Genomic DNA, 12650 nt, shown 5'->3' with positions numbered 1-12650 from the left:
TAACCAATGAGTTACTTTAATGAGGAAGACCTTAGACAGACTCTAGAAGACAGCTTATTCCAAATTGTTCCATGGTAATCAAGTATATGGATAGTATATGAAACTTCTCAGTAATAGTCTGTTTCACTAGTTAACATTCAACATATCAAATTGTCCTTTGGAAACTAAGTTTATCTCTGTCACTGACCAGAGAGAGGGACAGGGAGGACAAGCCAGAATTGCAGTTCCACTGAACTTAATGTTACCACTGCCTACAACTGACTTTGAATAAATTCAATTCTCTTTTTCCCAAGATAGAGAATATCACTCTAGTGAGTGTCATAAATAGGTGAATTAGCATTCACTGGCATACGTACAAGACAGAATTTTAAAATCAGTTAACTTACCATCACGAAAAGCATTAAGAAGTTAGTCTGAAAAACTGTTACCTAGATCTGGCAGATCTTAGCAGATTCTTATTCTAGTTGTATCTTTTCACAGTCAGAAGATTTGGGTGAGAAGATTTGGAAACTAACCAGTTGACATGTGATCCTAAACTGATCCATAGATTGGCAATTTCAAATCTTTCTCCCATGGTGGGGAAAAATGCTGAATAAATATATTATTTAAATAAGCATGATTTACTTCCTTGTAAAGTCTAAAGACTAAGTCCATTTAGAAAGTATAAGTCAGGAAATTCTTATGAGTGTAGACTAAATAATCAAAAATTGAGGCTTTTCCTTTCTACTGATGTGATATAACTAACCAACTGAGCTCGTCCAAAAAATAGTTTGTGTAGCTTTTTCAGTCAGTGCCAAAGAGGAAGACAGAAAATGCAAGACCATGGAGCATACTAGAAATCATATTGCCACACAAAGACCTAAGTAATTGCTAATGATTCATTGGCTTCATAATGAAAGGGATCAGAATTAATTTATTTTTTAAATATAATTTATTGTCAAATTGGTTTCCATACAACACCCAGGACTCATCCCAACAAGTGCCCTCCTCAATGCCCATCACCCACTTTCCCCTCTCCCCCACCCCCCATCTACCCTTAGTTTACTGTCAGTCCTTAAGAGTCTCTTATGGCTTGCCTCCCTCCCTCTGTGTAACCATTTTTCCCCCTTCCCCTCTCCCATGGTCTTCTGTTAAGTTTCTCAAGATCCACGTGTGAATGAAAACATATGATCTTTGTCTTTCTCTGACTGACTTATTTCACTTAGCATAATACTCTCCAGTTCCATCCACGTTGCTGCAAATGGCATGATTTCATTCTTTCTCGTTGCCAAGTAGTATTCCATTGTATATATAAACCACATCTTCTTTATCCATTCATCAGTTGATGGACATTTAGGCTCTTTCCATAATTTGGCTATTGTTGAAAATGCTGCTATAAACATTGGGGTACATGTGCCCCTATGCATCAGCACTCCTGTATCCCTTGGGTAAATCCCTAGCAGTGCTATTGCTGGGTTGTAGGGTAGTTCTATTTTTAATTTTTTGAGGAATCTCCACTCTGTTTTTCAGAGTGGCTGTACCAGTTTGCATTCCCACCAGCAGTGCAAGAGGGTTCACGTTTCTCCACATCCTCCCCAGCCTCTATAGTCTCCTGATTTGTTCATTTTAGCCACTCTGACCAGCATGAGGTGGTATCTCATTGTGGTTTTGATTTGTATTTCCCTGATGATGAGTGATGCTGAGCATCTTTTCATGTGTCTGTTGGCCATCTGGATGTCTTCTTTGGAAAAGTGTCTATTCATGTCTTCTGCCCATTTCTTCACTGGGTTATTTGCTTTTCTGGTGTGGAGTTTGGTGAGTTCTTTATAGATTTTGGATACTAGCCCTTTATCTTATATGTCATTTGCAAATATCTTTTCCCATTCCATCGGTTGCCTTTCAGTTTTGTTGCTGTTTCCTTTGCAGTGCAGAAGCTCAGAATTTATTGAACTGAAGCACAGAAGTTATTATGGACACTTAGTGCCTTTCAATAGCATATACTCTGCAGATAGCCAATGTTTGAATTTAATAGTAACTATGCACCTGAAGCAGAAAGGAAGTTCTAGTCCCAGCTTTGCCACTAACCAGATGTGCAAATTTGGAGAAGAAAATTTCTTCTCTGGGATTAGTTTTCCAGTCTGTGAAATAAGAAAGTTGAACTAAATGATATTTGAGGTCCCTTTCCAGCTTTAAAATTCTATAAATCTATTTATTGGGAACACAAAAAGGAATAAGAAGATGCAAAAACTGTCTATTTGGGGTCCTGTAGGTGGTATATTTAGGTAGATGATAAAGAATGTATATCATTGTCATCAACCATCAAGCTCAACCTGCATTTTTATTAATGCACGTGAAAGCCTTTGCTACATTCTTGAGACATTGTGTCAACACTGCTATGAATCATTGAGTTATTCTCATTGCTATGTTTATGCCAACTACTACTCTTCATATGTATAATCAGACTGCAAATCCTATCTGGTATCAAAATCCCATGACTTACATGACATAGTAAGGTTAGAAAGACCACTGAAATGATTTACCTTGTTAATCTGTGAGTAATCTTGGTGAGATCTAGAAATTTAGACACACTAAATTTAGCCTTTACCTTTTCTATAATATATAGAAGCTGGCATTTCTTTTTTTAACTTTATTTATTTATTTTGAGAGAGACAGATAGGGCGAGTGGGGAAGGGGCAGAGAGAGAGGGAGAAAAAGAATTCAATGCAAGCTCCATGCTGCCAGCACAGAGCCTGATGTGGGGCTTGAACTCACAAACTGTGAGATCATGACCTGAGCTGAAACCAAGAGTCAGACACTCAACCAACTGAGCCACCCAAGCACCCCAGAAGCTGACATTTCTTTACTTCTACAGCTAGTGTTAGGGCCATAAATGAGAGGATAAAGATGTTTTCTTCATGCCTTTAAAGTGTTTTCATTTCAATTTTCTATCTCTTAGCCAAAATTTGTGTCAATAGAAAAGAATGGTAAGATTGGTTACTGAAATATTTACATTTGGCTTTAGAATTTGGGGTTGGATTTTGTTTTAAGAGGTATTCCTCATTCTTAGGGACTTCACACCACAAGCCAAATATTGAAGCTGCATTGTAAAGGCAGATGTAGAAAGCACTGGGAATTTTAGCCAGCCCCTCTTTGCTCCTATGTATGCTGAAGATGGCATCTCTCAGAATGATGTATAGAACTAATCCAAGAAAGGCTTCAGCCTTTCCGCCAGCCTTACTGTCTTTCCTGACCACATCTACCAGCAGGTTTTGCTATAACTATTGTTTCCAAATGTTTTTTTTTCCAACTCTTGTGGGAAAGTCTATTCTATAAGTTGGAGTAGAAAGGAGAGAGATTGGCTTAATAACAAAAGGGAGTGAAATTGAGTGATTCTGGTAATCTATTTGTCCATAATGGAGAATTGACTAAACTTCCATATCATGGTGTAATGGGATGAAAATATTAACTTAAAAAATTAAGGAAAATTAATTAATTAATTAATAATTATATATGTTAACAGCTTTCTCCATGTCTCAGTGCATCAAGGAGAGGTTGGTTTTTGTTTTCTGAGATTTTTACCACTCCAAACGCTTCTTCCTGTGCTTGGAAAATTGATTTTTGGTCTTTTTTGATGAAGAATCAAGAAGAGAGAGAGCAGGAATACAAGAGAGCCAGGAGGAAAAGATTTAGGCTGACTTCTAAGTCAATGTACGTAATAAAGTGCTTGGAGGAAGGGGAATATTGAGAAAAGATAATTGTTCTGCCTGAAGGTCCAGAAAAAGTTGGAGGGGGTGATGAATTAAAGAGAAGACCCTAGATACCTGTGGAATATGATGGAAAAAAAACACAGGAGAGAAAGTGGGATTTCAATGAGTTTCTCTGAATCCCCTTTGTGGTTTTTGATTAGTGTGAGAATATGAATTATTCTGAAATTACTGTTGTTTGCTAGACTCTGTCTTTGACCAAGACACTACTCTGACACTGGTCAACAAGGGTCTTTACTCCATAAAAGTTTCATTAATTTCATAAAATCATCTTTCTCTGACGTTGAATGCCTTGTCCCTGTAGATATGCAATGACACTTCATAGCAGATCTGACAAATTGGCTTTTCCCAGTAGCTAACCATCAAGGCCCTCCCTGAGGCCTAGGCCCTCGTGAGATGCAGTCTGATAGCAATAGCATTATCCCTCATCCCTGACATTTGGTTAGAAATTGTAACTTTCCACAGTGCTTTGACATCAATTTTCTCTTCTTCCATCTTCACGGCATCCCTATGAGGTAGGTAGGACCAGGATGCATATCTCTACTGTCCTTTGCCAGCAAGTAACTGGAAGAGACCACAAATCCTTAGGCTCCTAATCTCTATTTTTTTATATCATCCTCAGGGAATTTAACAATAAATTGTCTGCAATCTAAAGGATAGCTTGATACAGGAGATACTGGAGAGCAAATAAGGATCATGTTAACTGTCCATTCTTTTAGGTTCTCTGTGCCAGGTCTCTATATTAAGCCAAATCAACAGAAAGCAATTTATCTTAACTATAACATCTTAGCCTTCTGAGGGAAAAAGACTCCTACTGGCTTAAGAAGTGACATTTTACGGTCTTTTCTTTCCTTTTTTTTTTTTTTTTTTTTTTTTTTTGAAGGGGAAGGAAAGACATTTTCATTAGAAGATTATACCTATATCTTTTGTAAAACCACATTGCCCATTATAATAAACACTACCTATTATACAAGGAATTACATGATAAATTCCTTCTAGAATTCAGTGGCAGGAAAAAATCTGTCTAGGCAGATGAACTCATAGGCGGTTTTCTTTTATACTTAATAGACAACCATGTGACTCAATTTTGTTGTTTTCCTCCCTTTTTACCTTAACTGCCAAGAAACTCAGGAGTAAAATTTCATGGTCAAATACAGTGATTTATCATGGGGCTATCTCAAGCTTCTAATTCTGTTTCTTTTTTAAAGTTTATTTATTTATTTTGAGAGAGAGACAGTGTGCATGCACGAGCGGGTGAGGGGCAGAGAGAGAGAGGAAGGAGAGAATCCCAAGGAGGCTCCACACTGTAGCCCAACGCCGAGCTCAATCCCACAACCATGAAATCATGACCTAAGCTGATATCAAGAGTCAGATATTTAACTGACTGAGTCACCCAGGCACCCCTCTAATTCTGTTTATTATAACTCTTTGTTTGCTTATAACTTGAATTAATCTGATCTGTTTTTATGTGTTCTTAACATTTGAAAACTGCTTAAGTCTATCTTAAGGAGGCATGTTAGGAAATCATAGAACCAAAGACTTGAGTGGGAAGGAATCTCAAAAGATCATTTATCCCAATCCTCCATACAATGGTAGAAATATCAGCTACTCTTCCCCAGAACATGACCATTCAGCCTCTGTTTGAATACCCCCAATAACAGAGAACTCACTATCTTTGAGATCCAAACATTCATTTTTGGACATTTCTGATTACTTGAGAGTTGTTCCTTATGTTGACCTTATGCATCCAGCTTCCATCACTTGATCCAGATTCTATCTCCAGAGGCCACATAAAACAAAGTGAAACCCTGCTCCCCATGGTATCTTTTCACAGATATCAAGAAAACGATCATGGCCCCTCTTAGTCCCTTAGTCTTAGTATGCAGAGAGGCATAGAAACATTCATTTATTTATTCAACAAATATTTATTGAGTGCCTTCTATATGTGTCAAGCATTGTTCAGAGTACAAAGATGACTCAAACATGATTCCTGCTCTCAAGAGGCTTGTAACATGTATTATTTTCTCTAGACCAAAGTATAACAGAGACAAGTACACAAACGGCTATAAAACAAGTTAATATTATATAAACATTAAAGAAGTATAGGTAAAATTATTATAGAAATTCAGAAATATGGACATATCACTAGAGAGAACAAGGAAATCTTTATGGAAGAAGCAGTATTTGACTAGACTTTCAAGGATGGGTTGAATTTGGGCCTCTGGTGGTGGGAAGCAGGGGAGCAATTTCAGGTAGAGGGAAAAGTACAAAAAAAGCATGGCATTAGGAAAGGTCAGGGGAAAGAACAAATAATAGGCTTGGGCTAGAGCATAAACTGTAAGAAGGATAGAGAAAGTTAGATTGGAACCTAACTAAGGAATTTATAAAAGTGTAGAAACATTGAAACTTTTAGAACAGGAAAATTATAAGTCCTGAACTTTAATCACAGAAAAGTGCGCTACAATACAGAGATACAAACAGGGGAAAAAATTACTTCCCAGAAGTAACAAAACCATCTTATAACACTCTTTTGGAATACTATCACTATAAACCATTCAAATAATATTGTATGTTCAAATTATAGGCATAAATGAGGATATTCCATATTAATGTTTGTCCTGTGAGGTCAGTACCTAAGCCAACCTAAATCTGACCAATGGGGCAGGTTCTACAGACTCACAATCATCTCAAGAAATTGACTCTAGATTGCTCCTGGACAAAAGAATACCCAAAAGAACAAGTATGTCTTGCTTAACCACACTAACAATGTCCCAATGAAGTTAATATACCACCATTTATAAAAAACTTAACTCCATCAGCTAGCCCCCTAAACGGCTCCCAGCAATTGCTTGGAGAAACTGCTTTTCCTTTGATTTCTCATTTCCGGAAGGCCTGGTCATGGGAAGTTTACCTTGGACTATTCCACATGATGGGCTCAGTCACCCCTGAAACAGCTGAAGTCAGTGAACACATGAGCAAAGTCCCTCTTTAGCTATCCTATACTCACTGGGTATACAACTGTCCCCACAACTCATATTTCATGGCTCTGGAGGATAAAGGTGGTGTCAACAATAGTAATCTGAATTAGTTTTAAATTCTAATCTTGCTTTGAAGTTTGTGAGCTTAGTTCTCCTCTGACTTCTCTCACTATATACTGGAGCTCTTATTTGGATGATGGGCAACAGTGAGAATATTCTTAAGATATCCTCTGAAGTTAGGCCTCTTCTCAGGTATTTCTGAGACTAAATTGATAAATGGAACTAAGACCATGTGTTATAAACTATAAGTGAATCCATAAGCCTGGGAATAATTGGAGGTTTGTTTTCCATACATTTGGGCTAAATCAACTTGGGAATATTTATAGCTATGGATAAGATCCTGTTTGGTAGAGGTGATCTAGTGACCAAGGAATCTGCAATCTTTTCTCTCTCTCTCTGGACTGTGATGTCACAGAGTCACCTAGCTCAAAACACTGTAAACCAAAATATGCCTGCCAAGCTTGTGCCCACATGCATGGTTAGAGGTCTTATCCCAGGATCTCTAAGAAGTGTTCCTAAGTGTCAAGGGTTGTCCTTGATAACTCAGATCTCTTTTTGACTTTGGTAAGAACAGTTCTTCTTCTACTAACTAGATGGTAATCATAAGAAGATGACTTCTCTTCTCTGGACCCCAATACCCTTCTTCACCTTTCAACAGGGTTGATGATCTCCAAGCCCTTCCAGCTCTATGATTCTATGTGCATATTTATTTGCTTGGAATTCGATCACCTTTGAAAAATTCTTAATGGCATCTGGAGCCACTGTAATTTGCAGTGAGGCAAAGTGAGAATATAAATTAACGGTCACCTCTATTCTCAGTGCCTCTTTGAAAAAGGTCCACTACTGCTTGCTTGAAGTAAATCTGAACTGGAAAAGAGGTGACATAGCAGGGTTTTTTACAAACCACTCCAGAGAAACCCAAGCAATACACAAACAACAGATATATGATGTATTATTTAAGGTAACTTATGTCTGTGTCTGTGGTCTACTTATCAATTATCTTGACCTGAAAAGATGGCACAGACCAGAGAAGGGGTAAGAGAGAATTCTATTACAGAGTTTCCACTATTTTAATGGGCCAGAAGCAACCAACCAGATGGGAAATGTGCTTGATTAGGTCAACCAGCTTTAACTGGAAAATAAAATGGTCAATCCATTGTGGCCTTTCGTCTAATTAATGCTTACTTGATTCAACTAGGTTTTTAAGTTACATCCAATTGTTTGATGTCACATAGATGTGACCTCCCAGTGCATGAAGTATTACCATTTGGCTGTTTGCCACATCCCACTCCTTGCAAGTTGATTCCACTTGGATTAGAGACAGGAATGTGGTGAGATGAGTAGCTTGGTAATAAAGTTGTTTATACTAAGACTAAGACAAGGTAGACAGAATGGGAGTCCTTGGAACAACACTTTTTGGTAGAGTAGCTTTATGTAGTAAACCAAGTTATGGCTCTCTGATGAGGTATAACCATCTGCTATCTCCTCCTACTTACCTATGCCAAGTGAAATAAGGAACAAGTGGATCACTGAAAGCTGCCCAAATTTGAAACTGATTAAGCCTCTACACCAAAAGTATGGATTAACAAGGCCAGCAATAAAAGTATAATGGACTAATTTGAGAATCAGCTGACTTAAGGTATCATTTGGCTGAGTGGATGTTATAACATGCAGTAATGTATGAAGTTGAGCCCAAACAAGGAAAAATTAGAATAAAAGATCTAAAGAGAATTTGAGCAATTTAAATTTCCTATAAACCTTTCTGTCTTTTCTAAATTTTCTGCAATGAACCTGTATTGCCATTGAGATCAGTAAGAAAAAAATCTAAGGGGACTTAAACAATGCCTCATGGGATGATCAAATTGTTAAATTACATGGTAAAGTACAGAAAAACCTCAAATAAGCACAACCCAATTTGCAATTCATTAGAATTTGTCTTTCTTTTTCCAATAATCTATTTTGAAAAGCGGAAAATCACAAGAAAACAAGGAGATATAAGAGAGGTAATGAAACAAATTCAAATCTGTTTGAAAAAATACATTGTTTAAATTGTTTTCTAAATATTTTGTTTTGTACAAGGAATATAAGCTAGAAAAGAGCTGTGAGGGAAAAAATCATTTAGGTCCCTCTTAACCACCAACTCAAGCCATTGTGCTAGTAGCAACAGGTGAAGAGAGAAATAATCAGTAGTATATAAGAAGTAGGCTTGACTCCACTATGTAAGTCAAATGGATCATGGGAGTAAAGAGTGTTTATCTTCTCCACAGATAATTAAAATGCTAAGGCAGATTAAAGGAAGCTTAGTTTTGGTCAATGCAGAAGGCTCTAATGAAACAGAATCTGGGAAAGGATGGAGTGGGTTTAGATAAGGGTTCATGACAGAATCAAACAAAGGAAGACGTGATTGTGCATGAGACAGGATTAGTAGGCTATAAAAGGTAGGTTTGGTTGACACACCAGACTTGAGAAATACCAAAGAGGGAAATAGGGGACAGGATCAGAGAGCTAATGGATCACCCTCAGTGGGTCTTGTTGCTCAATATTTTGCAGGCCTAGGCCTGGGACTATAGTTCCTGGGCTAAAGGATTGGACTGTGTTTGGGAGAATCCTGATCCTTGGAGCCTATAGGTGCAGCCCCATTCCCCTCCCTCATCTTCAATGATCCTTCTATTCATACTAGAGGGCAGTGCCACCTCCTCTAAGAGAAGTGAAGTCCTGTTTTTAGTTGGTATCTTTCTTGGAAACTTCCCTTAGGCCTTGTCTCTCTAAAATCCTTAAACGCTCAGCTTTTGACTGAGACCTTTGCCACAGGTAGAGGATGATATTTCATGTCTCCCTCTGCCATGTCTAGAAAAAGGAATTAGAAACTCTGATCAAGGAAGCTGAAAGTCACCTTCAGCCTTTTCTGCATCCTTTTGAACAGCTTTGGCATAGTAAATAGACTACCTTAGGGTGAGAGAGGTTAAGCTCCTGTGAACAGTCCAAGGGTGCTTTGACTGAAAGTGGAGGGGAAACTGCTGGGAAGAACTTTTGACTTTAAGCCTAGATTCAGGGTGAGTTGATAATGGAAAAAATTAAATATGAGTGAGAAAGGTATCAAATTATACCTCAGGCATTTCTTTAAAAAAGGCTTGTTCTAAAATAATTAACTGTTTTACTGGCTGATATGTTTGAGTTCAGCTGTTTTAATAGATTATTTTTTACAATAAAAGGGAGGAAAAGTTTGCTTAACTATTTTAAACATGCCTGTGACTTAAGTCTTATTGCTTTGGTCCATGTGATTGTGGCAAGCCATTGCCAATAACCCCTTGAAAGTAGAATTTGGAAAACTAAAAGCACAAAGTAAAAACAAATGTTCAAAGGGATTTATTTTAGGGGCCAGGGTAGGGGCTTGAAAGGCAGGGTGGACAGGAGAAGGGAGAAAAAGAACAAAACAAAGGGAATTGCTCAATTCAATCCACTACTTCTCTATCTTTCATCCTGACGATATCTCCTACATCTCTTCCATTCACGTTCAGAATATAACCCTGAGGCCCAGTAAGATGCTCACCTATCTAGCAAGGACAATTCAATTATGTTCCTTAAACTCCTCTTACTTAGACAGGAAAAGAGACCATGACAATTGCGGAAAGAGTTTGAATAATAAGCAATAAGAAAACAAAAGAACTTCTTCTTAGCCCTGAATTATTCAAACAACACAATTAACCAGACTCTTCTCCTCCCCCCTATTCCCTAAGCATTCCAGTCAACTGAGGTCACAGTAGACTGTGGATTCAGATGTATGTTTGCTGGAAGAGTTTTTTTCCTGGCACTAATCTCATAGTATCTGAGTTATAAATTGTGCTCATTAAATACCTTCTAGAGATTCAAATGAAATGAAAAAGAAAACAAAGTACCTCCTACTTTTTTTCTGTGAAAATAGAGACCTTCTTATCTTAGTCCAAGTTGGGCCTGCTATTTTGGAATGACTAAACTTGGAGGTGGTTCTCTCCCCTTCCTTAAGGTTCACATCCATTGCAGTGTACATTCAAGTGGCCTTTTTGGTGATAGCTGTGTAATGAACAAAACTTATTAAATTTACTTCCCAGGAGCCTCCCTCACACTGGAATTAGGCTTAAATAACCCCGTAGACTGGTCATCCTCAGAGATATAGTCATTCACTAATTTCTTGCCCAGGCAGAACAATTTGTTGAACTGGAGTGAGCTCTTCCATTGCCTCACCAAGAGAAGATTCCAATCTTGCAGCCCTTCACTTCTGGGTGGGAGAAAGAGAAAACAGTAAGTATACCTTCTCCATCCTAGGCCTTTCACAGAATTTCAATATGAATGATTCTAAGTCACACAATGCCACTCTACAAGAAGAGCTTACAAATTGCTAAACTTTCCTGGATCACTGAAAAATAAACATTGTTATATTTGTCAGGGTTGCCTAACTAGATGTTGCTATTTATAAGGGTTTTTTTTTTTTTTACAAATTTAACAAAAAAGGGGGCATGTTAATATATAAGTAATCTTCAACTTACTAATGAGATGTGTCCTGAACATTTATAAGTCAATGATTTGGAACTTGGAATGCCTTGCTCCATAGAAATTGTGTTATATATGTGGTGGTCAAGTTTCTAGGTCAGTCCACAAAGGCTGATTTAACCCACATGGAGCAGTTATATTAGAGCTCTGGCAGAGGTCCTAGGTCCTGAGAGCAGAAGGAAAAGCATGCTTTCTTCCCGTTATTTGGGTCCAAAGAAAACCCATAGCAAAGGTTTAAAAGTGGGGTAATCTAAACTGACTTTTCCACTCATACTTGTCTTCACTCTTCTCCCATCTCCCAGGGATCCATCACTCTTGTGTTGTCCCAAAGCCTCCACTATGACCTTCCTTCTTTTCTTCATAACTGCCAAACTTCCTCATTTCTCCTGGTCCCAACCAAAATGAAAGTTCCAAGTTCTCCTGAACATCCAGCTCAGTTCACTTCCACTCTGAGTGATTAGTCCTCCCTTGCCTTCCAAAAGGTACATCTATGATTGAAAGGCACATTAACCCCAAATGAAGCCCAGTTGGTGAAATTTTAGGGAAAGTAACCAGATGAAGTGATAACCTTTAGGAAGGTTTGGAAAGTGGTGGATATTTGGGGACATGAGGAAGGAAATACTGGGTAGACATCAGGGCCCTGCCTGAGAGGCAGCCACTGCAGTCAGTTCACCAAAGCTGTGTCCCTGTCACAGCATCTCTTTTTCCTTCCTGTATGACCCCAGAGGGCTCTCTAAAGGTTTCATATTTTCCCCTAACAGCTCCCATGACAGCAACAGCATGTGAGAGATAGTCATTGGTGTTGTGGGTCTTTTGCAAGTTGGATCTGTCTCATTAGGAGTCAGCCTAAAAATTCATAGAACATTAGCAATATTGTGGAATAGGTGATGTTACTGGATGACATCAACATAGGACATTTAATGAGAGATGTGAGATGTCTGAGAGCTCTTGGAATTAGGGCAAGCCTTCTGATATTTGTCAAGGGTACTCTTCTTGAGGATTTTTGTGATTTGCAAAGCCTGCCAAGGTCACTGTGGTCAATTAACATGTTGATTAAAGTATAAGTGCTAATGAGGCTAAGACCAGAGGTCAAATCCACTTTGGGGCTAATTGGCTTCAATCTGTTCCATATACTCACAGTCCACAGAAGCTTGCCCTCTGTCAAGGGGGTCCAGATGAGTGTGTATAAATGGCCTAAGTCACATCCATCTGCAGTGCTGGGGAAGCATTAGAAAGCACACAGCCAATGATGGTGAGTCAGCTGCAGTGTCTTCTGCAAACTCCAACACATTCTTAGGAATGGATAGGTTCTTGCACAGTACTTGTAATGCCTATGCCACCC

This window comes from Panthera onca, chromosome X (assembly GCF_046562875.1).
Source record: "Panthera onca isolate mPanOnc1 chromosome X, mPanOnc1 haplotype 2, whole genome shotgun sequence".
In the NCBI taxonomy this organism is placed as follows: domain Eukaryota; kingdom Metazoa; phylum Chordata; class Mammalia; order Carnivora; family Felidae; genus Panthera; species Panthera onca.
This window is presented reverse-complemented; position numbering follows the sequence as displayed.